The sequence below is a fragment of the Oryzias latipes genome, chromosome 20 (assembly GCF_002234675.1).
Source record: "Oryzias latipes chromosome 20, ASM223467v1".
Lineage (NCBI taxonomy): Eukaryota > Metazoa > Chordata > Actinopteri > Beloniformes > Adrianichthyidae > Oryzias > Oryzias latipes.
The window spans coordinates 8,306,588-8,331,529 of NC_019878.2; the positions used below are offsets into that span (position 1 = coordinate 8,306,588).

At 40.9% G+C, this 24,942-nt stretch overlaps 1 protein-coding gene across 2 annotated transcripts in view; it reads right to left on the reverse strand.

Annotated features, from left to right (window-relative positions):
- Positions 1-24,942, reverse strand: part of itgb1 (integrin subunit beta 1) — a 40,776-nt gene that overhangs the window by 14,773 nt on the left and 1,061 nt on the right. The window lies entirely within an intron of this gene.

A 24,942-nucleotide genomic window follows, 5' to 3' on the forward strand; every position in this document is an offset into this window, starting at 1 on the left:
TGAAGCTCTATGGAAGTGGCTGCAAAAGGCAAATATACGACAAATGAAAGAGGAAGTGGATGTGAGGAATGGTAACCATAGGGCCAAGAATAACCTCCAAAACATTCCAGGTGAACTCCTTAGTAGGGGTCCATTCACTGTTCGATCACACCATTAATGCCTAGACACAACTGCGCCTTAAAACGGACTTCCGGTTCTGGCTAATGTCAGGGCGCCATGTCATTGTTTGCAACCAGTTCCTGTTGACTTTTTGAGGCTGCTTTGCTGCATCTGCCACAGGCTGTCCTGAATCTGTGCAGGCACGAGGAAAATTCAAAACTATCCATTAAGGGTGTAACGATTAACTGACTTAATCAACGAATTGACTATAAAACTGTTTCAAAATGAAATAAATCGATTATATGGATATTGGAAAATATCATTTGGATCTAGACACGGTGGGTTTATTTCACTATAATGTAAAAACGACCAAGTGCATCACAGTGAACAACACGCGTGATGGCAGCAAAAAAAGGATCAGTCCATCATTACAGTCCAATGTACAGAAACACCTTGAATCTATCAGAGACATCTGACCGACAGTTTGGTAGAATGTTCCAATAATGTTCCCTCCCATCAAAAATTATTTTGATGTGGAAAAACAGCATTGGGCCGAACTTTAGGAAGGTAGAAGGTGACTAAATTTGTCATTAATTCTTGTTGACTAGAAATACAAGAAATCTGCACTGTTCAGTACCCAACTATTTATTGAGTCACAATGGTTGGATTTTTGGCTAAAGATGTTCTAGATCCATTTTTATGAATGTTCTATGAATGGTATCAGCAACCATAAATTATGATTTGATTCGAACTGTTGTTCAAATGAATTGTTACACCCACACTATGAACCCCATGCATTCTGGAATGCAATAAGAACACAACAATTTTTGTCCAATTTTGTTTTATTAATATGACTATTTTTTTAAAGATTCTGTTTAATAACAATTGAACATCAATGCCTGATTGTGAGTTTGTACTTGTTTCAGTGACCTCTGTGGGTTTGCTTTCATTAACAGAAAAGTCCCAACAAATCTTATTGTGTTGGAAACTTTTGTTGCTCTAAAACGACATTGTCACTCTATGTTAGCTGCATTCTACTTTACATTCACTACTGTACATGCATGCTTGTGTGGGAGGAGAGGGAGACGAGTTGACAGGAATGCACATACTTTCATTACAACAGTGTGTTACATTGCAGTGTGTTCCTTTCAGAAAGTCCACAAATGTGTGCACTTTTTCTGCTGCCAGTACTATACTTGTGCGACAAGAGAAAATGTAGAGGAAAATCATTTAGATTTTAGGATTGCAAGTAGTGTTCTAAATGCATTAATAGCCGTCCTCCCCCATCCCCAACTCAGTGCTTTATATAGAAAACAATGCATAAGGGGTTAAGAGAATGAATGGGCATTCTGAATCAAAGGGCTCTTGTAGTTTGCGATGGACTGGAACTTACTTGTGTCAAATCTCACTGGATTTTGTAAAGTAAACGTGTAGTATCGCATTTTACATTAAATCTCAAACTTTAAAGAACCATCAGTAAACTTTCTACGGAAGCTGACATGGTTCAAAAGCTTTTATCGGTTAATTTTTTGTAGGGGCTTAGTTAAGACAGCATTCCTTTACTCTGCTACTAAAGGATGCTTTGACTGGTGAATTCCTAAATGCCTCTGTGACTGTGTCTGGTGATTTATATAGACACAGACGGCCTGTCTGTGGGCCCCCTGGGTTGGATCAGATGGCCTGGATCTCCACTGCTGTAGGTGAACACTCAGTGAGGAAGCACGTTTTACTTCTATGATATAAAAGCAGTTGTAACCCATTAGTAAAGCTCACTATTAAAATACACTTTTAAATATTTTGACTGTTTCATCAAGTCTGCATTAACCTAGAAATATTTTCCACTGAAACGAAGCCTTAAGCTGAAGAATCTCAGCTCAAATTCCTGACAAAACAAAAACCACACCAGCATATTTTCCTTTCCTTCTGACTAAAGCTCCATCTTCAGCTTGAGTTTGCTGTTCCAAGGAGTCAAACAGAAGGCAAACGAAGGCTACTAAGAACTGTGATAAAAAAAAAGGCAGAATGGCAAACGCTGCCGAGGTCGGTGTAGGTACCATAACCAGTTGGCCTACAACAACCGTTCAGGGCCCTTTGAGTAGTGCTGACGTCACATTGTGTGACTGCTGTCCAAGAAGAAGATATTATGCGGTCTGTTTTAAACAAACAGAGCTCCGACATAGAGCAAGATTATCTTCTAAATGTGCTTTTATTATTGTAATGGTTATAATTAAGTGCATTTGCAGTCGAACGGACTGTGGTCCGAACCCTTCTCCGGACCGCACACTGTAACAAATCACCTTCCCTGCCTGCGAACACGAAGCTACGAGACTCCAGCTGCTCTGCTCAGAGACACGGTTCGCTTGTGTAGAGCAGCCGGTTCATTTTAACAGCCACAGATCCTTTTACAAAGTGGGTTGTGGTAAAATCTCTTTATAAACATTACAAAGAAAAATGTCAGACACAACTTATAAAGGAAAAGAACTTTGGGTTACAAAAGGAAACGTGAAATGAAAATATATAGAGCCCGAGCAGATCTCCACCCTATGTAGTTTGTCCAAGTGGGGCTACCGTACTGTGACGTTATCCTCAGTCGAAAAGACCCCAACGGTTATTGCAGGCCGAACGGTTATGGTACTTACACCGGCTCTAGGTTGACGTCATGAAATGGGCGACACCCACAAGAAGAGAAAGGCGGTGCCTCAGAGATCGAGTCGCCTTACATATTTACTTAGGTGGGAAAATAACTAACATTTCATTTAAAAAAAAGTTCTTTAGTGCCAAAAATATATTATCATACATATGGATACAGTTAGGTCGTCGTCGTCAAAAATCGGAACTTATCATAAACAATTTCCCAGAGCAGAAACCAAAGCATATCACCTATCACTATGATACTAAATACTTAAAAATAACTAAATCAAAAATCATTTTTCTTGGGTTTCACCTACGCTTTTGATTATTTTGAAGGACTACAATGCTAATTACACATCAGTTATTATGGTGATCCTAACACATACATTGTCGCTAACACAGTTGTTTTCATAAATGTTTGATTGTTCTAACAATTCATAAAATATTTGTAAACGTGAAAGACACTTTCACAGAAAATGTTTAGGCATAAAAATGGACTATAGAATAGTCTAATAGTCTTCATATTAGGTCCACTTTACATCTTTCTTAAATCAATCTTTAACTGAGCATTTAGCAGAGTTTGGACTTAATGTTACATAAATGTAGAAATAATAGAAACTCTTCCCAAGGCTATTTCAGTTATTTCTGACATCTGAGACTAAAGCAGAAAACACACAGTTCAGTTTCTACTGTTTATTACAATGCAAGAAGATCCCAAAAAATTGAGGTTCAAAAGAAGAAAGGCATTTAACAAAACCTAACAAATCACTAAGATTTTACTGATATTGCAGGAATTTACGCTTTGTGTAAATTGCTTAATGAGTATATTTAAATAAAGACTAGAAAATTATTAGTTTTAAAGTTTGTTGCAAGTTTATTCACATTTTGCTCAAACTTAAGCCTGACTTCTTTTCCTCTTTTTATATAAAATAAAATCCCTAAACTACGCACTCCTGATAGAACACTACTGTCCCAAAACCACTAAGAAAGCACAAAACTAAACAATTTGTGAAAGACCAAAAATCCAGCCAAGAATATTTGCTTGTGTTATTAAGTTAGACTTATCTTAATTACTGTATTTTAGGGCTGCACGATATGAGGAAAACTTGCGATATGCGATATGAGGGATTAATATTGCGATAACGATATAATTTGCGGTATATAAACAAATAGCGAAACTACCAAAAACATCATTCCCATTTTAATGCAACAGTTTAAGAATTGTACTCCAAATGACCCTCGTTGACATAGGAGGGAACATCTAACATAAAAGGGCTCCATCTGATCGGTCAACAACTCTAAAGGCTCTATCCGATTGGTCAAATGCATAAAGGGATTTATTTGATTCGTTAAATAATTTAAGCTGCCATAAGATTGTTTTAGCACATTTAAGGTAACCATATATTGCATTTTTTGCTGTGTTTTGCGATATGCATATTGCACAGCTTGATCTTGCGATAACGATAAATTTGCGGTATATTGTGCAGGCCTACTGTATTTCAAATATTTTTCCCCTTTAAGAAACTATTTAGACTTTTTAAAGAAAGTCCTATCTGTTCTCCAAGCATCTGCATAATAATCTAAGTTCTAAAATTATACTTTTGTTAAACGACCACCAGGAGCACTACGGAAGCCTCAGAGGGGAGACTACCTGCATGATTTTATGTCCAGCAATAAGCGCGATTGCTTTGACACACACTCAAGCAGCCAAACAGCATGGACCTAGCTTCAGCTCTAAGACACGTCCGTCATGGTGCAAGAAACACCCATGCTCAGCCGCATCCCACAATCCTTTGGTGCCATTAGACCCAACGTGCACGTGACCGCCACTACAATATGATGCAGCTTTCAAGTTAAAAGCAATCGTTAAAAGCAGTGTGAAAAAAATCCACCATCACCAACGGGTTTGGAAAAGTCGGTCTGCTGCGTGCCAGAAGTTTCCTTCACTGTTGTGGAAGGAAACTTCTGGCGCACGCGCCGCGCAGAGCCGCATAGACCTCGCATAGGCCCGTGCCGCGCGCACTTACAAGTCACCGTGCTCTCTTTTACTTGTATGTTTTTTTCATCCAGCCCGGTTATTTCCACATTGCTGCCGTGTTATAGGCGTAACGAGGGGAGAGCTGCTCTCGCGTTCCGCTGCAGCTCCATGCTCTTTCTTAAACACGCATGCGGTTTCAGTTTCAGGACATATACATCCTCAATCTACAACACAGTGTGGCGAACCAGGGTTAGCGCCGCCTTAAACCCCTAAGACTCATGGGAAGTGGGGAATCTGAGCGTGAATTTCCACACCATAAGTGAGGAAGCCGTTAGCTGATGTGACGTCCATGCTGTTTGGCCGACGTGGGTATATTCAAATTAATAGGCTATACTACTGGTTACTCCTCCCTCTCTGAGACTACTGTGGTCTCAGTGACATGCCAATTGAATTGCCACAACATGCGGCTTGTGTATGTAAAAAGTGGTTAATCCTCATTAAATTGGGTGGGTGCGGCTTGTAATCAGGTGTGCACTATAACCCGGCATTTACGGTATGCTGTTTTTAGCCAAAATAAAAAAACTGTTTGTTCTTGCGGTCCTTTAATTGCGATTATGAAGAGCAGGAGTAGTTCATTAGAAATTCGCCTCCTATTTGTGGGCGGGAAGTAAGCTTGTGCTGATTTCCCATGATCCTTTTGTCGACACTCACTCCCGTAAACACGCCGTTCGGAATACTCTGCGCCGATCAGACTCGATCAAAATTTCTTTTGGATCGAGATTGGTGGGTTATGCTGATCCGATCATGGTCCATCTAAACAGTCTATTCCGATCGTGGGTCACTACTGCTCTGGCTTTGATCCGATCAAAGATATTTTGCACATGTAACCGTGGCTAATGGAGCGGAGCAGGGAGCTTGCAGTCCAGCGACTGTGGCTCCTAAGTCACAGCTGCCTGCTTTTTCCAACTGCCTTTTTTTCATTTGCTCCTGATTCAAAACAATTTGAAAAAATAAATGCTCAGTAATACAATTTTAAGATTAATTGTTTATGTCTTCCATTATCGGAAAAATACTAAAAGAACATGTTAAAAACACCATTTTGATCAGAGTGGGTCTCTAAACTACGCACTCCCAAGAGAGTGCTGCATTCCAAAAACCATTCCCAACACTCTAAAACCACACATCTCAATTGTGAAAGACAAAAAATCCACTCAACAGTATTTGCTCGTCCTATAAAGCTTGATGTATTTGAAATATTTTTTCCTCTTTACACCCAAAGCGACTATTTAGACTTTTTACTTAAGTGTTGTCTTGGTGCGACCACCGGCATTTTAATCTAACAACTAAAATGTTTCAAATAAGAATACACAGAGGAATCCCGCAACAATATGACTGACTAGAGCTGGTAAATAGAAGTTAATATAGGTGTTCTGGTCTCTCAGTCAGACAACTTTTCCCCTCCACCAACAGCTGTGACAAATGAGAGCTCGGTGTTTCATGAAGCCTGCAGAGCTCTATCAGTTGGCAGAAAGTGAAGTCTGGCAGACACTGTGGTGCGCGACTAAAACGGGCTGAGCTTCTCAGGCATTCCCGAGCCTCCCAATGGTGCTAACCCTCAATGCTTTAGGGAAATGTGATCCTCACCACCCATGATGCAAACACAAGGCTTGTAAACCCCAACTGCTGGAGCTCTCACTCTAGTTCGCAGGTATACCAGTAAGGCTGCAGCATTTATCTTTAAGGAAATAATGCATCGTCAGAATAAACACATTCGAGTCTTTGGCAAGTATTTGGGCCATCAGAAAAGAGCAGCAGTTGAAAACCAGCAACACATTTGAAAGCTGTACAGCAGCAGCAGCAGTAGCAGCAGTAGCCGTAGGAGGTCTGGTGCTTTTCCCCACTCAGAATGCCTGCTCTCCTCAGTCTATGGAAAAAAAATGGACTGGAAAAGAAAGAAAAACAGGAAAGGGCGGGACACGGCTCAAAGAAAGAGACCCAGATCCATAGAAAAAGAAATCCCAGGCTTTCCTCGCCTCTAAGGTTGCCTTTTAGCCTCTCCTGATCCACACTACCCCAATTCCACGATGTGTTTCACTGTAAACAGAATATTTAGGACTATGAAAGCAAACAGGGCTCTGTGAAAAAGAGCTCTGTGTGGCTCAGTTTAATCCTATAGATCTTTATCGCCTAAAGGTTTTAATGAATTTCCTTTCATTCAACTCCCATCCTCCCTTTTGCTCTTGCCCCCCTCCCTCCCCACATTTTTTCTCTTCACTTCCTTCTCCATGAGCAGAACCAGACCAGCGGTCTTTCAGACTCCCTACAGCCTTCAGCTGCGCAGACTGGGGAACATGTCAGAGCCCTGGGATGTCCACGCACAGCAGAACTGAAGGAGAATACCAAACACTGTCCTTCTGTGTCTGACCCCCACCCCCACTTCCCCTCGCCATCCGGAGGGTCCCTCGCAGGGGAAACAAAGGAAATAATCCGTTCACCCTCAGAGACCACGACAGGGGGTTTGATACTTCAAGTGTCCCCACTTACAGCCCACTTCTTTGCTAAAAGACTCTGTGTAACAAATAACACTAATGAGCCTTGATGAAGCCTTTAATCCCTTCCCTTAGGGTACGGATACATGAATACACTTCTTTTTTGCACTTAAAAACAAACAAACAAAAAAATGTCACGACTAGCGACATAAAAAACAAAAATGAATAAAGTTGACATAGTTTCCACATTGCTCAAGCATTCCAGTTTTCGTACAATTCCCAAAAAGGAAAAGCTCGGAGAACACCTTTAGGAACAAATAACAGAGGTGACTACGTAAGAAAGAGAAAGAAATGCCAAGAATGTTCATTCACATCTGCCTCATTTGGATCCATTAGTAAGAAAAGATTCACAAGTCAGACCACAGTTTCTATTTGTTTTGTGTCTATGAGGAAGTGACTAACAGTAGCTAACAAGCCCAATACCTTTAAGGTACAATAAAACAATCCTCTGTAAAAAAAAAAAAAATGGAACAAGAGTGGTTTGACAAAAGTATTGTAGTAGTGCTTTTTTGCATTGTTTGGAGAGAGTTATACTCAAATGCGACTTATATGTCATTTAAAAACAAAAAATCGCTACAACCACCATAGGTGTGTGTATCAGTATTTGCAACTGACATAAACACAAAGGAAGAAGTGTCGCTCAGTCTTATGCTGGGCTTGATGGAATTGTTCCAAAGCGAAACAGACAAAGAATTCCACAGATTTTGTGATTTTTTTTTTTTACTCTAGAGGGACTTATAGTGCAGGGAATACAGTACTTTTTATAAGCATACTTAAATGTTTAACCTAAAAGGCTTCCAGAAAATGTTCCGTGCACTCCAAGTGAGACACCTCAGCCTTCAGCTTCAGCTGACTGACACCTTCAGCTGTAATTCAGGGGTAAGGGTATTTTTCTTAAATGTGACGCATTTATTCTCCCAGAAACCCCTCATTCTGTATGTCAGTGGGTATTTATTTTGAGAGGTTGAGTAAAATTACTGGAAATCACACCAAGTACTGTGCTTAAATAACCACAAAAACACCGGCATAAAGGATTATGTTATATGGATATATATTTAAACAGAAGTTAAACAGATTTGAGCTTCAACTGTTGAACAAAAATATCAAAAAAGTTGTTTTAAAAAACTCCAAAATAAAGACAATTTGGCAGAAATGGTTGCATGCCAGTCAGTTTTAAAGTTAATCATTTTGTTTTTTGTTTTTTTACCTACATAGTCTTAAATTCCATTTAAATCTGATTAAAATAGAACTTTTCTAGGAAATTCTGATGGAAAGATAACTACAGAAAGTGTGAACGTGCAAAACATGTAACTCACTGATGCATGATTGACTGGAAGATCTGTCTATGTCAATTAAAATAAAAAAGGTAAAATCTAAAGTCAAGATCTATTTTATTCCAAACTGCTGAACATTCATTAGACCTCTCTGATGCTCCATCTCAACCAATCAGACACCGTAAACATGACTTATCAGCTGTAGTTTAGAGAGGAGAACAACACGGATTAAAAATAAAATGATGAGCGAAAAGGCGCTTCATAATATTCAGAACATTAATAGAAGAAGTTTTTGGAAGATCATTTTGTATATTACAGAGCTGCGGCTCACTTTGTTTACAGTGAGACCCATTTCCTCTTCCGGTATTTTCAACACTACTGCGCATGCCCAAATGATTTATTCCGACCGAAAGTGTGACCATGTGAACGTTTGTTATGATCGCAAAAAGTTTTTCTGGGCCCATGTACACGGTTGAATTCTAATCCGACCATTGATCCGATCGAGATGTTTTGCCCATGTAACTGCGGCTATTGAGAGATCAGGTTTATTTATTTTGAAGAACTCTACAAAAGCATCAGTAAACACATTTCCATGTCTGGGTTCATTCAGAGACTCTCCCAGTACGGTAAGGTTCACCATCTACTGCAGGATCTGTGTCTGAATCACGACCACTTTCAACAGTACTTCAGTCTCTCTGTGACCCAATTTGACAACTTGCTGTCCTGCATAAGTCCCAAGAGGGAAAACACAAAAACAAGTATAAAGTAGAGGACCTTTTTATAATTGTCTCGACACAAATAAAAAAAAGATCACAAAGATCAGGAGCAAAACGAGCAGGAGCTAGAGAGAGTCTATTTGGGAACCACGTGAATTCATTGATGTTTTTTCAAGAGAAAGGGGGTTATACATCTGGCTTCCAACTTAGACCTTCAGTTAGCGTTGGGATGGTTTGCAGTTGAGTGTGAAGTGCTGGGATGAAGATTAGTGCTTCCACGTCTAAGGCTATGGTTCTTTACCAGAAAAGAATACCTTCTCCTCTCTGGGTAGGTGGAGAGCGCCTCTTCCAAGACGATACAACAAGTACATTGGGATGTCGTTCATTAGAAGGGACAACTGGAGTGTGAATAGGTAGATACAGTGGGGCAAAAAAGAATTTAGTCATCCACCAATTGTGCAAGTTCTCCCACCTAAAAGAGGCCTGTAATTTACATCATAGGTGTACATCAGCTATGAGAGACGAAATAAGAAAGAAAATCCAGAAAATTAACTGTGGGAACAATTATTAGAAAATGGAAGACATACAAGACCATGAATAATCTCCCTCCATCTGGGGGTCCCCGCAAAATTTCCCCCGCAAATGATCACAAGAACGATGAGCAAAAATCCTAGTGAATGACCTGCAGAGAGCTGGGGCCAAAGTAACAAAGGCTACCATCAGTAACACACTACACCACCAGAGACTTAAATCCTTCAGTGCCAGATGTGTCCCCCTGCTACAGCCAGTGCATGTGCAGGCCTGTCTAGAGAACATTTGGATGTTCCAGAAGAGGATTGGGAGAATGGCCTATGGTCAGATTAAACCATAATAGAACTATTTGGTAAGAACTCTTCTTGTCATGTTTTTGAGGAGAAAGAATGCTGAGTTGCATCTAAAGAACACAATACTTACTGTAAAGCATGGGGGGGGGGGGGGGGGGGGGGGGGGCATAATTCTTTGGGGATGTTTTTAAGCAAAGGGACCAGGATGACTGATCCGTGTAAAAGAAAGAATGAATGGGGCCATGTATGGTCAAAATTTGAGCGAAAACCTCCTCCCATCAGTAAGGGATTTGAAGATGAAACGTGGCTGGGTCTTTCAGCATGACATCGATTCCAAACACACTGCCCGGGTAACAGAGGAGTGGGTTTGGAAGACGTATTTCAAGGTCCTGGAGAGGCCTAGTCAGTCTCCAGATCTCAAACCCATAAAAAACTCTTTAGAGGGAGTTGAAAGTCTGTGTTGCCCAGCGACAGCTCGAAAACATCACCGCTCTAGAGGAGATGTGCATGAAGGAATGGGCCAAAATACCAGCAAAGGTTTTTGAAAGCATTCTCAAGACTTAGAGAACACATTTGACTGCTGTCATTGCCAACAAAGGGTGTTTAACAAAGTATTGAGTTTAACTTAAAATACTTATTTTCCACCATAATTTACAAATGTGATTTTCTGGCTTTTCTTTCTTCTCATTTTGTCTCTCATAGTTGAGGTATACATGATGAAAATTACAGGCTTCTGTCATCTTTTTAAGTGGGAGAACTTGCACAATTGGTGGTTAAATATCCTATTATCTGTCAGTCCATCCATCCATCCGTCCGTCCTTCCGTCTATCTAATACAAATCTCTTGTATTTAAAAAAAAAAAAAAACGTGGTTGTTTTTTTGTGTGTTTTTTTATAGGCAGTCTCCAGCTTTGTGGATTTTAACACAAAATAAAAACAAACATTGGATTTTAAGTGCAGTTTTAAACAACATAAAACAAGTTGACTCACTGAATAGTTGTGCATCACTGTAAGGAATGCAAGATTTTTAAGTGTGATTCTTTCCCCCAATGAGAAATTATAAGATAAAAAAATGATTACAGGTGTTTTACATTTTCCCTGCATCACAGCAGTATTTTAGCTGCATCCGTTGTTAAAGGGAAGTTTCTGGTTTTAAAAAGATCTGTACTTATCACAAAAAACAGCTAACCACATCTGTTCTCTCAAATGTTGCCAACATTCCTCTCGTGTGTGTGGCAAGGTTCAAGATACACTTCCAAAGGGAGGAGCGGTCCTGAAAACACACCCAAATAGAAAAATCTATAACACTTTAGCAGCAAAAATGTATTGGCATTGATCAAAGTTCAGTCATCATCAGATCCTTTCTCCAAGCAGCTAAATAAATAACAACAGAAGCTACACCATGACCTCTGGATGAGAGCCAAGTTCTTCTCAGCAAGGCTCCATCTCTGTGTTGAAAATAGCAGTGGTGTGCTAACAAGCCATTTCTGACCTGTCCTCCCATTTGGTTTCTAAGAGGACTCTAAAGAGTGAACTAAAGCCTCTTTTAAACTGCAGTCCCATCATCTCTGAGACTCATTCCAAAGGCACTGGAAGTGAAAACAACTGTCCACAACATCTGCTCCTGATGTTTTTAAACCAACCAGCCAACGACCAAAAAAAAAAATAAATAAATAAAAACGTAGAACATGTGTTACAAATATAGAGATCATCAGGGCTGCTCTGTCCACTCCTGTCTAGAATATAACATAAGTATTGATTTGCACTTGTTGATCAATATCAATAAGATTTTGTTGACATCACTAATTAGGTTTCATATTTGCTAACAGAAAAAGAAGCACTAGTGGATCATAATGGTGCTCTAAAAGCTGAGTAGGGTGTAATTAAATCTAGGATGAGAAACATTGAAAAAAACCGTATTATCCCTAAAAGCCTCTGTCACAGCTGCCCTTCTGGTTAGATACAAATTGTCTGTAGGCAGGAAAAAGGGAGGGAAAGTTGTATGGGACACGCAGGTGGCTTGCATGAAACATCAAGGTCAGTGAGCCCTTAGAGCAAAAATCTCCATGCACATTTTTCAACTGGCCTGCTGCGAGCAACAGGTCATTGCAGACTAGGGCTGGGCGATATGGCCTAAAAATAAAATCTCAGATTTGATTTATTTTTTTCATTCGATTTCCGATTTTCTCCCAATCCCCCCCCCCCTTAAGGAAAGCAAAAAGCACAAACGTCAGACAACTTAAAGCAAATTTTGCTTTGATTTAATCAAACGCAAGACAAATGCAACTCCCATTTCTGGGATGAATGATAACTAAATGAACAGACTCTTGGAATCAAAGTTAAGTACAAGACTTTTCTTCTTCTCACGCCCTTTTGGACTTGTGTTTTACATAATTTTTTTGTTTTATATAATTTTTGTCTTATTTCGTTATTCTACACTTGTTTTCACTTGGCCAAAATAAAAAGGTTACTTACTTAAAGTCCCAGCTGTGTTTTAAGTCACACTTTGTAGTCTAGACTAAAAGGAGAAACATTCACCTTGAGAGTAGCAACATATTCTCAAGGATTAACAAAACAGCTCATATCTGGGGTCTAAGGCTTTAAAACCCCGTCTTCTCCACGGAGAAGATGATGAAGCAGCAGGAGTCGCTCCAATCATCCAGCGGACAAGTAATTATTACAACGCAGTATTCTTTATTAACAAATAACAGTAACAATTAACTATCTAAATTATGAACTAACTATATAGGCGTTTTAGAATGATGTTGTGTATGTGTGTCGGGGCTCTGCGTGTGTAAGAGGACTGAGTGCGTGCCACGCGAGTGAGAGCCTTTGACTGCGATGGGCTTTAGGCAAATGTTGCAGTGTGGGGTCTCTTCCTCCACGTCTGTGGCAGCAAACCCATACCAGTTCCAAACAACAGATGATTTTATTCCTTTCTTGGGAAAAAACTTCCCACTCTCACCGGTAGCCATGCTGTCGCTTGCTGTTTCATGTGTGCTATGATGTTGTTTGTCGCTTGCCATATGGCCGTGTGATACTAACGCTACGGAAGCTCTGGGGAGCCAAAAATGCGCCATTACAAAAAAACTCGATTTAGTTATTTTTTTAAATCGCCCGTAACAAAAAATTTGAATTAATTCATTCAATCGATTTTTCGCCCAGGCCTATTTCAGAGCCTTATTGGTTAAGGCACATTCATTCTATTTTTTTTCTTATACTGAAAAATATTTTGTTGGGGAAATTAGACACAACTGACACTGAAATCAGACACAAAAGAAAAACACCTCCACAAGAGTACGTGTGTAGCCTTACTGTTGGAAAAAATTCAGACAAAAATTAGACAATCAGGATGTAGTTTGTTTGAGCATCTTTCAGGCGTTGTACAGCCATTTATGTATCACGTGTGGCATGTGCGCTGGGTCGGCAAGGGCCAGTTTTCATACCTTACTGACCAAGACTGTAGCACCACCAGGAGCAATGAGGGCGGGGTACGTCATCCCACCCAAGGACACTTTGACACATGGGTGGGTAGGGCAGGAATCCAACCTGCAATATTCCAATCAGAGGTTGACCACTCCACCTCTTATACACCTAGTCCTCTCAACGACCCTCAAAAAGCCCAGACAGCCCAAAAACCCACAGCACCCATATGTGTCAAACCTAGGACACATGTGAATAGGGCTTTATATGATATCAGGGGTGTTTATGCTCACTCGCAAAACAAAACCTCCATGTATTAAATCTCAATGCAAAGTGTTTTCATAGTTTTTCAAATTCGAAAAATCGACAAAGAATCCTGTTGTCCCAAGCCATTTTGCTTAAACATTCAACAGACTGACCCTTCCCAGATGGAGAACCTTGTAGATTTTTCCGAAATGTTGCTGATAAACTGTTGGTTTCCATTGTTTGTTTTTGCAGTGTGCTTCCTGTGTTCCCCCCTGAATTGCTGCCCCAGAGAATTTACTGTTGGGAAATGGTTCCACTCTGTGGGACAGAATCTCTCAATGTGAGGTGGATTTTTGAGAAAAGCTCAGAACTTGACACCAAATTCTGCTCATTTCTAAAAGAAATAAAAAGGACACATAAATGTCAAAGGCACTACACCAGTTCAACTCACTAGTTTAAGGTAGTTTGGCAGAGGAAATGTTTAAATAGTGCAGAGAATCATCAAATGTCTGTTTTAAAGCTGCCCTCGAGAAGCAGTTTTTCGAAATTAGCAGTTTTAAGAACGTGACTGAATGGCTTTGATTAGTTACACCCATGCACAGTTTGTGGCCTGAAGAGCTGCTGCACAGTACGACTCCCAAAAATTCCACACATATGCAGAGTCTGCCATTCTAGGCTGAAACACAGGACGCTATCCTTTAACACACAGGAAGCCTGTGTGAAGATGCACGGAAGGCAGCCAAATCTACCACTGGAGCAATGTTAAAAAGAAGAAAAAGAAGGCATGACAACGTATTCTGCAGAGCTGAAAAGCTGCTGGTTGCCAAAACAGCAGCGCCTATTGTCTTTGTGAATCAAGCACGTCTAATCTAAACCTAAACAAGGGAATAGCAAAATTCCAAGTTATGGGAAAGGCCAAACAAAATTTGGAACTGTTCTAAAACAATGACAGTAAGAAAGCCAAAAGACCCAACTGGAAATAAACAAAACAATGACAAGGCCATTAATTCTTGAGAACAATCTACAAATATGGGCAGAACACATGTGCTGCTAAACAGTGCGAGGAATTATTTATGTCCATGACAGCGCTGGCAAACGTCTGCAGCTCTGGAGGATTTAATGAATAGCCTGTTGAGACAGAGACGAGAATAAACGCATTCGCAACACAGCTAATGGTTCCAGCACTAAATGTTAATAAAAAAGAACTGATGCAGCTGGGAAACAGACGTTCACTCCACTTACAACTGAGACCCAAATTCATAGTTAAATGAATCAACATTTAACTGAAGGAAAGTGTGAAAACAGTAAAGCCTGCCTGACTACGATAAACATAATAGAGAAACAAAAAGATGAAGACCTTCTAAAATGCTTGTGTGTAGTCCACAATTTAAATTCTCTAATGGTAACAAATATATTTCATTTTTCCAGAAAGAGGTTTACTTGGCATAGATTAAGTGAAACTACAGCACAGAGATAAATCTCAAAGATGGCGTGTTATCTGCGACTAAAGGGACCAGGATGGATGCTATGTCAAAGGTTTATCAGATTTAACCTGGCAATAAGTCAGCTGTGCACACCTCCAGGGTAGGCAAAACTGCTGAGGCTGCAATACTGGTAAACAGACAATAATGAATGTCAGATGTCTTTCATTTGGCCGCAGACTTCACACTTCAACTGGGGGGCCTCGGTTTGCAGCAACAAGGAGGACAAAAAAGCTGTGCAGAGATTAGCGGTACGTGCTGACTGTTTCAAAATGCGTTTGCTTATGGAAACAGAAAAAGTACTTTTATCATATTTTATTCTAATTTCCTTCTTAGATGCCATAGACTTAATGCCTGATTGGATAATGCAAAAAACAAAATCTAAAACTTAATTGTTCCATACAGGCGGCTTTATCCCAAATGAGTAGGGGTGTGTATTGGCAAGAGTCTGGCGATACGATACATATCCCCATATTGTTCCAGAACACTTTTTTTTTTTTTTTTTTTTTATAAACATGACTTTGAAAACAGTACCTGAATGTCACTAAGTTTTATGATCACGATGTTAAGCACTGAAACATATATAATTTGCTTTCACCAAGGCAAATTCGTAATGCTTTTATTTTGGTAACTTAAAATGTATAAAGGGAACAGTCAACATCATCTGTTTTCCACAACAAAATATTTTTCAGTGTAAGAAAAAAAAAATAGAATGAATGTGCCTTAACCAATAAGGTTCTGAAATAGGCCTGGGCGAAAAATAGATTGAATTAATTAATTCGAATATTTTGTTACGGGGGATTTAAAAAATAACTAAATCGAGATTTTGTGTAATAGCGCGTTTTTGGCTTCCCAGAGCTTCCATAGCGTTAGTTTCACACGGCCGTGTGGCAAGCGACAAACAACATCATAGCACACATGAAACAGCAAGCGACAGCATGGCTACCGGTGAGAGTGGGAAGTTTGTTACCAAGAAAGGAATAAAATCATCTGTTGTTTGGAACTGGTATGAGTTTGCTACCACAAACGTGGAGGAAGAGACCCCACACTGCAACATTTGCCTAAAGCCCATCGCAGTCAAAGGCAGCAGCACCACAAACCTATTTCAACACCCGGGGGAAACCTTTTATTACTGTTCTCCTTCACTCCGTAACTCCAAACATGAACGCGCGCCCCCAACACTTGTGCACGCTCTCACCCAATATCGCGTGGCACGCGCTCATTCCTCCTACATACGCAGCGCCCTGACACACAAACAGTCATTCTACAACACCTATATAGTTAGTTTATCAGTTAGATAGTTAGTTGTACTGTTATTTGTTAATTAAGAATACTGCGTTGTAATTATTACTTGTACTGGTATTCATTTGCAATGCGGCCGGCGGCGAGGGTGGGGGGTAGGTGTTGACCGCTACTCCTACTGCTTCATCAGTGTGATGATCAAAAATCCCACACCGTCACAGCTCTAGTTTATATCTTGTGGGACACATTTGCATATCGCCAAAGACATGGTACCCATATATACCGTGGAGAGGACGGGGTTTATTAATTTAATTAAAACCTTAAACCCCAGATATGAGCTGTATTGTTAATCCTTTAGGAAATGGTGCTACTCTCAAGGTGAATGTTTGTCTCCTTTTGGTCTAGACTACAAAGTGTGACTTAAAACACTGCTGGGACTTTGATTCAAAGAGTGTGTTCATTTATTTATTATTCATCCCAGAAATAGGGGCTACATTTGTCTTGCGTTTGATTAAATCAAAGCAAATGTTGCTTTAAGTTGTCTGCCGTTTGTACTTATTGCTTTCCTTAAGTAGGGGGGGAGAAAAAAGAAAAAAAATCGGAAATCGAATGTAAAAAAATAAACTCTGAGATTTTTTTTTAAACGGTTCAGGAGCCTGAATGGTGCTTCAGAAATAAAGGGGGGGGGGGGGGGGGGGCACTAATTCTTTCCAGAAACAATAAGGTGTGATGATGAGGCAGCATGACAGGGTGAAGGAGAGCGCTTTAATGTAGCTAAGATGCTTTTGTCTATATCACTGCTGCAGGCACACTTTCTCACATGCAAATCGCCACGATGTCGGCCTTTTTTCAGAGAGTTGTACACACAACGCTGATCCATCAGGCCGCTAAACTAGAATCTATTGCTGTGAGGTTCTGCAGAACTTTAGTCCGCTTTGCCGATAGCATTTGCCTGGTGCTCCATGCATTAGCGACTGGGCAGCTGCAGTGCTTCACTCGTTCTTATCTGAGGCCACTAAAAAGCACCGCAAGCCGCATTTCTATATGCTGCTGGCAGCAACATGGCACTAAGTTAAGGTTCGGTACCCATCCAAAGTAAAAACTAAAAAAAAAACTGCCTCTAGCTGAGGTCTTCCTGTTGTTTTGTGCAGAGTAGAGCAAATGAACTGTTGCGATATATCGCCAAATCGATTTTTTCTAACACCCCTATAAATGAGCCTTGCAGTAAATCCTTAAGGGGGATTTACAATACAATTGTGAATATATCAATCCCTTGTAAGCCCAACTGCTGGTCCTAAAATCGTTGAAAAGGGGTCTAAAAAAATTCCCTCGCCATGACAGATACAAATTAGCGTTGGCCCTCCTGACTGTATATGAGAACTGGACTGAGTGATCCCTCCCTCCTCGCTTTTCAAATTGGAAGTACCTGCTGGTTCAAAGGAGATAAAATCGCACAGACTTCTACTGGGATTTAAACAGTATTTACTCAGTCATTTTATTGGTCAGGTTAACCATTCTTGATCTGATAACCTTTTTGAACATGTTCTTTAGTTCTGTAGTGTGAGTTATTCAAGTTCTAAACTGACCAATCATATGCCTCAATAAAAGTATGTGGTCGTATGTAAAACGTACAACACATTTGACAAACAGATTCTCCTGAGCCTGCTTTCAAGCGGTAGGGGTGTGAACCTCCAACAAGCTCAACCCTGTTTGGCAACACTGGTTGCCATAGAAATGTTGACTCAGATAAATCATTGCTTACAAACGCGAGGTCCGCATTGCAAAAAAGGCAACTGAATTTACTTAATTTCATTGAAACCGGAAGCAATTCCTTTCTTATGTGACATCATACTTACTTGATCCAGTTCTCAGATACAGTCAATGGTTGTCCCCTATGACCCTGTGCTTTTGTGAGACAATCCATTTAGTAATAAAAAAGATTAATATTAGTATTACCACCATGCAGAAACATTTCAGGATGAATTTTAGAGTTCAAGAAAATAGCCAAAGCATGGTTGCATGTGCTCCAAACTCAAGAGTTTTCTAAAGGATCATCATCAATTTGATATTATTCAAACATTGCTGTGGCCCACAAGAACTGCACCCTATTCACCAATGTTTCACATGCCTTTTCACCATGTCCTAGCTGCAAAGCAAATGGGCTATAGGCTTCTGTTACAGAACACATACAGTATATTACTGGACAGCGTGACCCCTCCCCCCTCGCATTCCAAGTACAAGTACCCGCTGCTTCCAAGAAGCCAAAATCCCATAGACTTCTATAAATACATCAAAACCTATTACTTAGTCATTCTATTGGTCAGAATAACCATTCTTGCTCTGATACTTTTCTCTTATCTTCTTGCTAATCTTAATTTTTTTTAATGATACATTTTCTTTGTCACAAGTTATTCAAGTTATAAACTGACCAATCAAGGCAAGGCAAGGCAAGGCAAGTTTATTTGTATAGCACAATTCGTACACAAAGTAATTCAAGGTGCTTCACAAAACAGAAAAATGCATTAAAATCACAATACATCATAGAAATAATCAACATAAAATTTACTTTAAAAGAAAAGAAGAAAAAAAAAGATTTAAAAAGAAAGGAAGGAAAGAAAAGTGCAGATAGGACCTTTCAGTCATATACACGGCTAAACAGAAATGTTTTAAGTCTAGATTTGAACATGAACACAGAAGAGGCCTGTCTTACGCCTTCAGGGAGGCTGTTCCAGATCTTAGCTGCAGAATATTGAAACGCTGATTCCCCTTGTTTAGTTCTGACTCTGGGTATCAACAGGAGGCCGGCCCCTGAGGTCCTCAGAGTACGAGATGGTTCATATGGCACTAACATGTCAGAGATGTATTTTGGTGCGTGGCCATGGAGAGACTTGTACACAAGCAGAGCTGCTTTGAAGTCTATTCTTTGAGGTACAGGGAGCCAGTGCAAAGACCTGAGCACAGGACTAATGTGATCATACTTCCTGGTTTTGGTCAGGACTCGAGCAGCAGCATTCTGGATGTACTGAAGCTGTTTTACAGCTCGTTTGGAGAGGCCGGTGAGCAGGCCGTTACAGTAGTCTAACCTACTGGAGACAAATGCATGGATAAGTATCTCCAGGTCTCGCTTTGAGATTATGTTTTTGATTTTGGCAATGTTTTTCAGGTGGTAAAATGCCGCTGATGTTACTGACTTGATATGGCTGTTAAAGTTCAGGTCAGAGTCCATGATTACCCCTAGATTTCTGACTTGATTTGAGGGTTTAAGAGACAGAGAATGAAGGTAGCTGCTGACAATTTCTCTTTGTTTCTGTGGGCCAAAAACAATAACTTCGGTCTTGTCTGAGTTTAGCTGGAGAAAGTTGTCCTGCATCCACGCGCTGATCTGTTGGAGGCAGTGGTTGAGTGAATCCACTGGCCCATATTCACCTGTTGTCAGTGACACATAGATCTGAGTATCATCTGCATAGTTGTGATAAGAAATGTTATTACTGCGTATTAACTGCCCTAGTGGCAGCATGTAGAGGTTGAACAGAAGGGGTCCCAGGATCGATCCCTGGGGCACACCACAAAGCGTAAACAGGACCGATCCTGTTTACGCTTTATATGTTACCCCTAGGAAACATAATCAGGAAACACAGCATTAATTTTCATTGTTATGCCGACGATACGCAGTTGTATTTATCCATGAAGCCTGACCAGAATGACCAGATAGAGAAACTGAACGCCTGCATCAGTGACATCAAGACCTGGATGACAATTAATTACCTCCTCTTGAACCCAGAAAAAACTGAGGTCATTATACTTGGTCCTAAAAACCTCAGAGATGCTCTGTCTGCTCAGATAGTCTCCCTGGATGGTATAAGTATAGCCCCCAATTCCACAGTTAGAAACCTTGGGGTTTTACTTGACCAGGATTTATCATTTAAGGCTCACATATCTCAGGCATGTAGAACTGCCTTTTTTCACCTGCGGAATATTGCTAAGATCAGAAATATACTTTCTAAGAGTGATGCTGAAAAACTCATCCATGCATTTGTTACGTCGAGGCTGGATTACTGTAACTCCTTGTTAGCAGCGTGTCCTAAGAGTTCCTTAAGAAGTCTCCAGCTTGTTCAGAACGCAGCTGCTAGATCAGGGGTGGGCAATTCCAGGCCTCGAGGGCCGGTGTGTCTGCATGATTTCCAGATAGTCTTGCCCTACTCATGGCTGATTACCTGGTTCAGGTGTGTCCAGCCAATAATCTTGCCCTACTCATGGCTGATTACCTGGTTCAGGTGTGTCCAGCCAATTAGAACACGCCAGAGCAGGGTATGCTGGAAAACATGCAGGAATGCGGCCCTCAGTGCCCACCTCTGTGCTAGATTGTTAGCTGGAACCAGCAGAAGAGATCACATCACTCCTGTGTTAGTTTCGCTCCATTGGCTCCCAGTTGATTCTAGAATTAAGTTCAAGATCCTCCTGTTAACCTATAAGGCCTTACATGGAATGGCCCCGTCCTATATTAAGGACCTCATAGTCCCTTACCAACCAATCAGAACACTTCGCTCGCAAAATGCAGGACTGCTTGTGGTTCCTAGAATTAGTAAAAGTACGGTTGGAGGTAGAGCGTTTAGCCACCAAGCCCCTGTCTTATGGAATAAACTCCCAGCTCATGTAAGAGAGGCCGACTCAGTTTCTACATTCAAAGCTAGACTGAAAACATTCCTCTTTGGACAGGCTTATTGTCAGACTAGCTAGTATTCAGAGATTATTTAACTTAATGTTAGTTTGTTTAAATTAAACTTAATAATAACTATTTCTTTTAAAAGGCTGCTAGAAGTTGAAGCTGGGGTAACTATGGTGCACTGGGGTTCTGTCCTCTTTCCTTTTTTACTTCTACCCTTCCTCTCCTCTATTCTTGATCATAATTTATCATTTAGTTCTCCATGCCTCTGTTTGGTGCAGTGCGATTCATGTATTGTCCCTCTTTTCCTCTCCCCTCCTGGGGAGTGGGAGTGCTTCCAGACTCCAGATGGCTCATCCGTGCTCCAGTTCCTGACCGTTTACCTCGCCTTTGCTCCTGCTCCTACACCTGGCTGTGGATCCTGCCTCTGGATCATCTCTGGCTCGTCTCTGCTCTGTACCTGACCGAGTACCTCGTCTCTGCTCCTGCTCCTACACCTGGCTGTGGTTCCTGTCTCCGGCTCGACTCGCGCCTTTGACTGTCCCCACAACCACGGCTGGATGAAGCTCGTCTGCTGGACTTTTATATATGTAGTTGTAGATTTAGATAAGTTAATTCTTCTCTAAGAGTTCTGGTAAATCGCCTGTCCGTCCTGGGGGAGGATCCCTCCTTCATGTGGGCACCTCTGAGGTTTCTTCGTTTTTTCCGGAATCCGGTTTTTTTGGGAGTTTTTCCTTACCGCGAAGGGGGGTCTAAGGGCAGGGATGCCAGTATAGCTTAGTCAGTTTGTTAGTTCATTTTAGTATTTTTCTATTGAACTCTTTGTATTCGTGATCCTTTTGATTTCATGTTTTACTTCGAAGCCCATCGAGACGACTGTTGTTGTGATTTTGGGCTATACAAATAAAATTGAATTGAATTGAATTGAATTGAATTGAATTGAATTCAAGCCCATGTAGTCTGAGACACAACTCCCAATTTCAACAAAATATTTCCTGTCTTCCAGATAAGACTTGAGCCAACTTAGGGCAGATCCAGAGATGCCAACCCAGTCTTGGAGTCTGTGCAAAAGGATCCCATGATCAACAGTATCAAAGGCAGCGCTCAGGTCTAGCAGGATTAAGACAGTGACTTTTCCATCATCAGTGTTCAGGCGGATGTCATTGGTTACCTTGATAAGAGCAGTTTCTGTGCTATGATGGGGTCTAAAACCTGACTGGAAAACATCAAACGAATTGTTTAATAAGAGAAAGTCAGTGAGCTGTTGGTAGACAACTTTTTCAAGGACTTTTCCTAAAAATGGCAGATTAGAGATAGGTCTGTAATTATTCAGTACAGTGGGATCAAGACCGCTCTTTTTCAGGAGGGGTTTAATCAAATGCCTGTGGTGCCCGCTTGCCCCCCACCTTGAACATTTGACAGATTTTCCTAAGCTCACTTTCATTGGGAGGTGTGTGGACTTCGAACAAGCTTTTTATGATTGGTGACAGCAGTTGCCCAAGAAATGTGACTCAAACCAACTGGAACCAATCCATGTCAACTGAGGCTATCACGGGAAAATGGCGACTGAATTGGCTTCCTTTCACTGGAGCCAGAGGTAAGGCTTTTTCTATTAATGACATCACAGCTGCTTTGTCCTGTGATATGCTGTCTATGGTTTAACTCCTAACCTCTGTTTTGAGCTTTTTGCCAAGGATACCAGGGTCCCATTCACACCTGCCAAAGAAAGAATTAACTACCCCCTCTGATCTACATCAAGACCCCAACCAGATTGTTGACTTTTGTACCTACTCACTTTTCAGCCACACCTCTGATGCAGTAAGCAAAAACAGTCAGTATTACCATTCAGCTGATGGCACCGAAGAAGCTACTTGGATGTAAAAAAAAAAAAACTATTTAAAAAAAATGCATGTGAAAACAGGTATTTAGATAAAAATGTTTTGACAGATTAAGTCATGTCACAGTCCTAACTCTAAAGGAAGAATTCCAAGGCAGTGTCCAGTTTGAAACCATTTGTTTCTTGACAAACTTAAGACTCTGGACTCACTTCCTGTCACCTCCCAACAATCTCTTATCTACCAGCTTCTTATCTCAAAACAGAAGCTGGTAAGGAATCCATGTTTGTTACCCCTCCCAGTTTTCATTTCTACAAAGTTAATGTCTCCATCATCAGCTCTGCTGTAAGTGGGAGGGGAAGTCTGCCCAGTGGTTAAGCTAAATCTGTACTGAATCTATTTATGGCCAACATGGCACGTTCGGCTTCGCTTTCTGAGCAGGACCTGACCTCAGAGGCTCGTTTGGGAAGCAAGAGGCACCGACAAAACTTGCTCAGAAGGAGAAGAATGTAGACAAATTGGCTTTGGGACAAGCTATTGGGGGGGCTTAAACTGTCTAACTGTTATAAGACCACAGTTGATACATGGCCTTTCATACGTGTTCAAGAAACCACACGTGTTTAGTCCATAGTGTTCACACCAGACAAGCAGGGAGGGGCTTCTTCTTCTTTTTCTACTATTTTCTTGTACACATCTCCCTCCTACAGTTGGAAAAGGGTTCGTGCAAAATGTTAAAATCTGGCAAATTGAACACAGAAACGGTTCGGTTCATTGCTAGCATACCTGCAATGTCTGATATGGATTACCATCACGTCAAGAGAGTGGTCTTGGTTTATCTTTACTTCAAAAACAAACAGACGTCCTCAGGCTTGCCGCCCTGTTTGGATTCAGCAGAAAAACCAGCTACGTTGGAAACGATGAGTTTCACCCCCTGCTCCATACATCACTACCAAACCGGAGTGGTCAAAGTTCAACCTAATTAACCTGGCAACACGTGTGTTTTGTACGTAGAGGCTGAAAACGGTCACAACAGCTTGCAAAGCTACACGCGAACGCGAGTTTTGAATGTGGAAGATGGAAACTCACATTTACGCATGTTTACATAGACCTTTTATTGGAAGTGACCACTTGGCCACATGTTTTCCAGGTTATCCAGTGCACAGGTAGCTTTGAAGGATTAAAAAAAAAAGAATGGCAGTCACAACAAGAAAAGAACAGCACATTAACCGTTTTCACTCTTGCAGCAACAATTTGACGTATAAGAGCACTAGCTGACATGACCAAAAAAAAAATTGAATCAAGTTTCTGTCTGTTAGCATAAATCTTGCCTACTAGTTAACCCCAAAAGCATTGCCAGCTCAACTGTGTTTCTGTTCTTAACTGTTAATTTTTCTCTGTGAGTTATTGTATGTGGGCCACTATCAAGCTTCGGTGAAGCCTGTACGACCGTATGAAGTATTTTTTCTTGCAGTATTGACATTTTGCCTCTTGAGTGTCAAAAACACCCATTAAAGACCGCTTGTAAAACAAATGTCTGAAGAGCAGAAAGGGGAGGACAGAAATTTGGCGGCATAGAAAAATCCCACTTTTACGTTTGATTTCTTATGAGATAGAAACGGCTTGGGCGTGGCTCTGTGTTGAATAAATAGCCTCATAAATCAGGTGGGACCTGGCTTCTGCAGTAGCAGCTGCTCCCCTGGGGGATGTGTGTGGGTGTGTGGGGGGGGGGTCCTGTGGCCACATTCATTCAGCTGGTAGCCACTGTTTCAGCTTCAGACTTTCAACTCCCCTACTGTCCTACATTTATCCTTCTCCACAATTAGCTAACCCCCCCCCCCCTCTCTCTTTCATACCCCCCCCCCCCCCCACACACACACACACACATCTTTATCTCCCCTTGACCCCCCTCGTTGTCTCTACCCTTCCTGCTTCAATTTTCCTGATGAAACCTCGTCTCTTCATCTGTAAAGTCAGCAAACTGA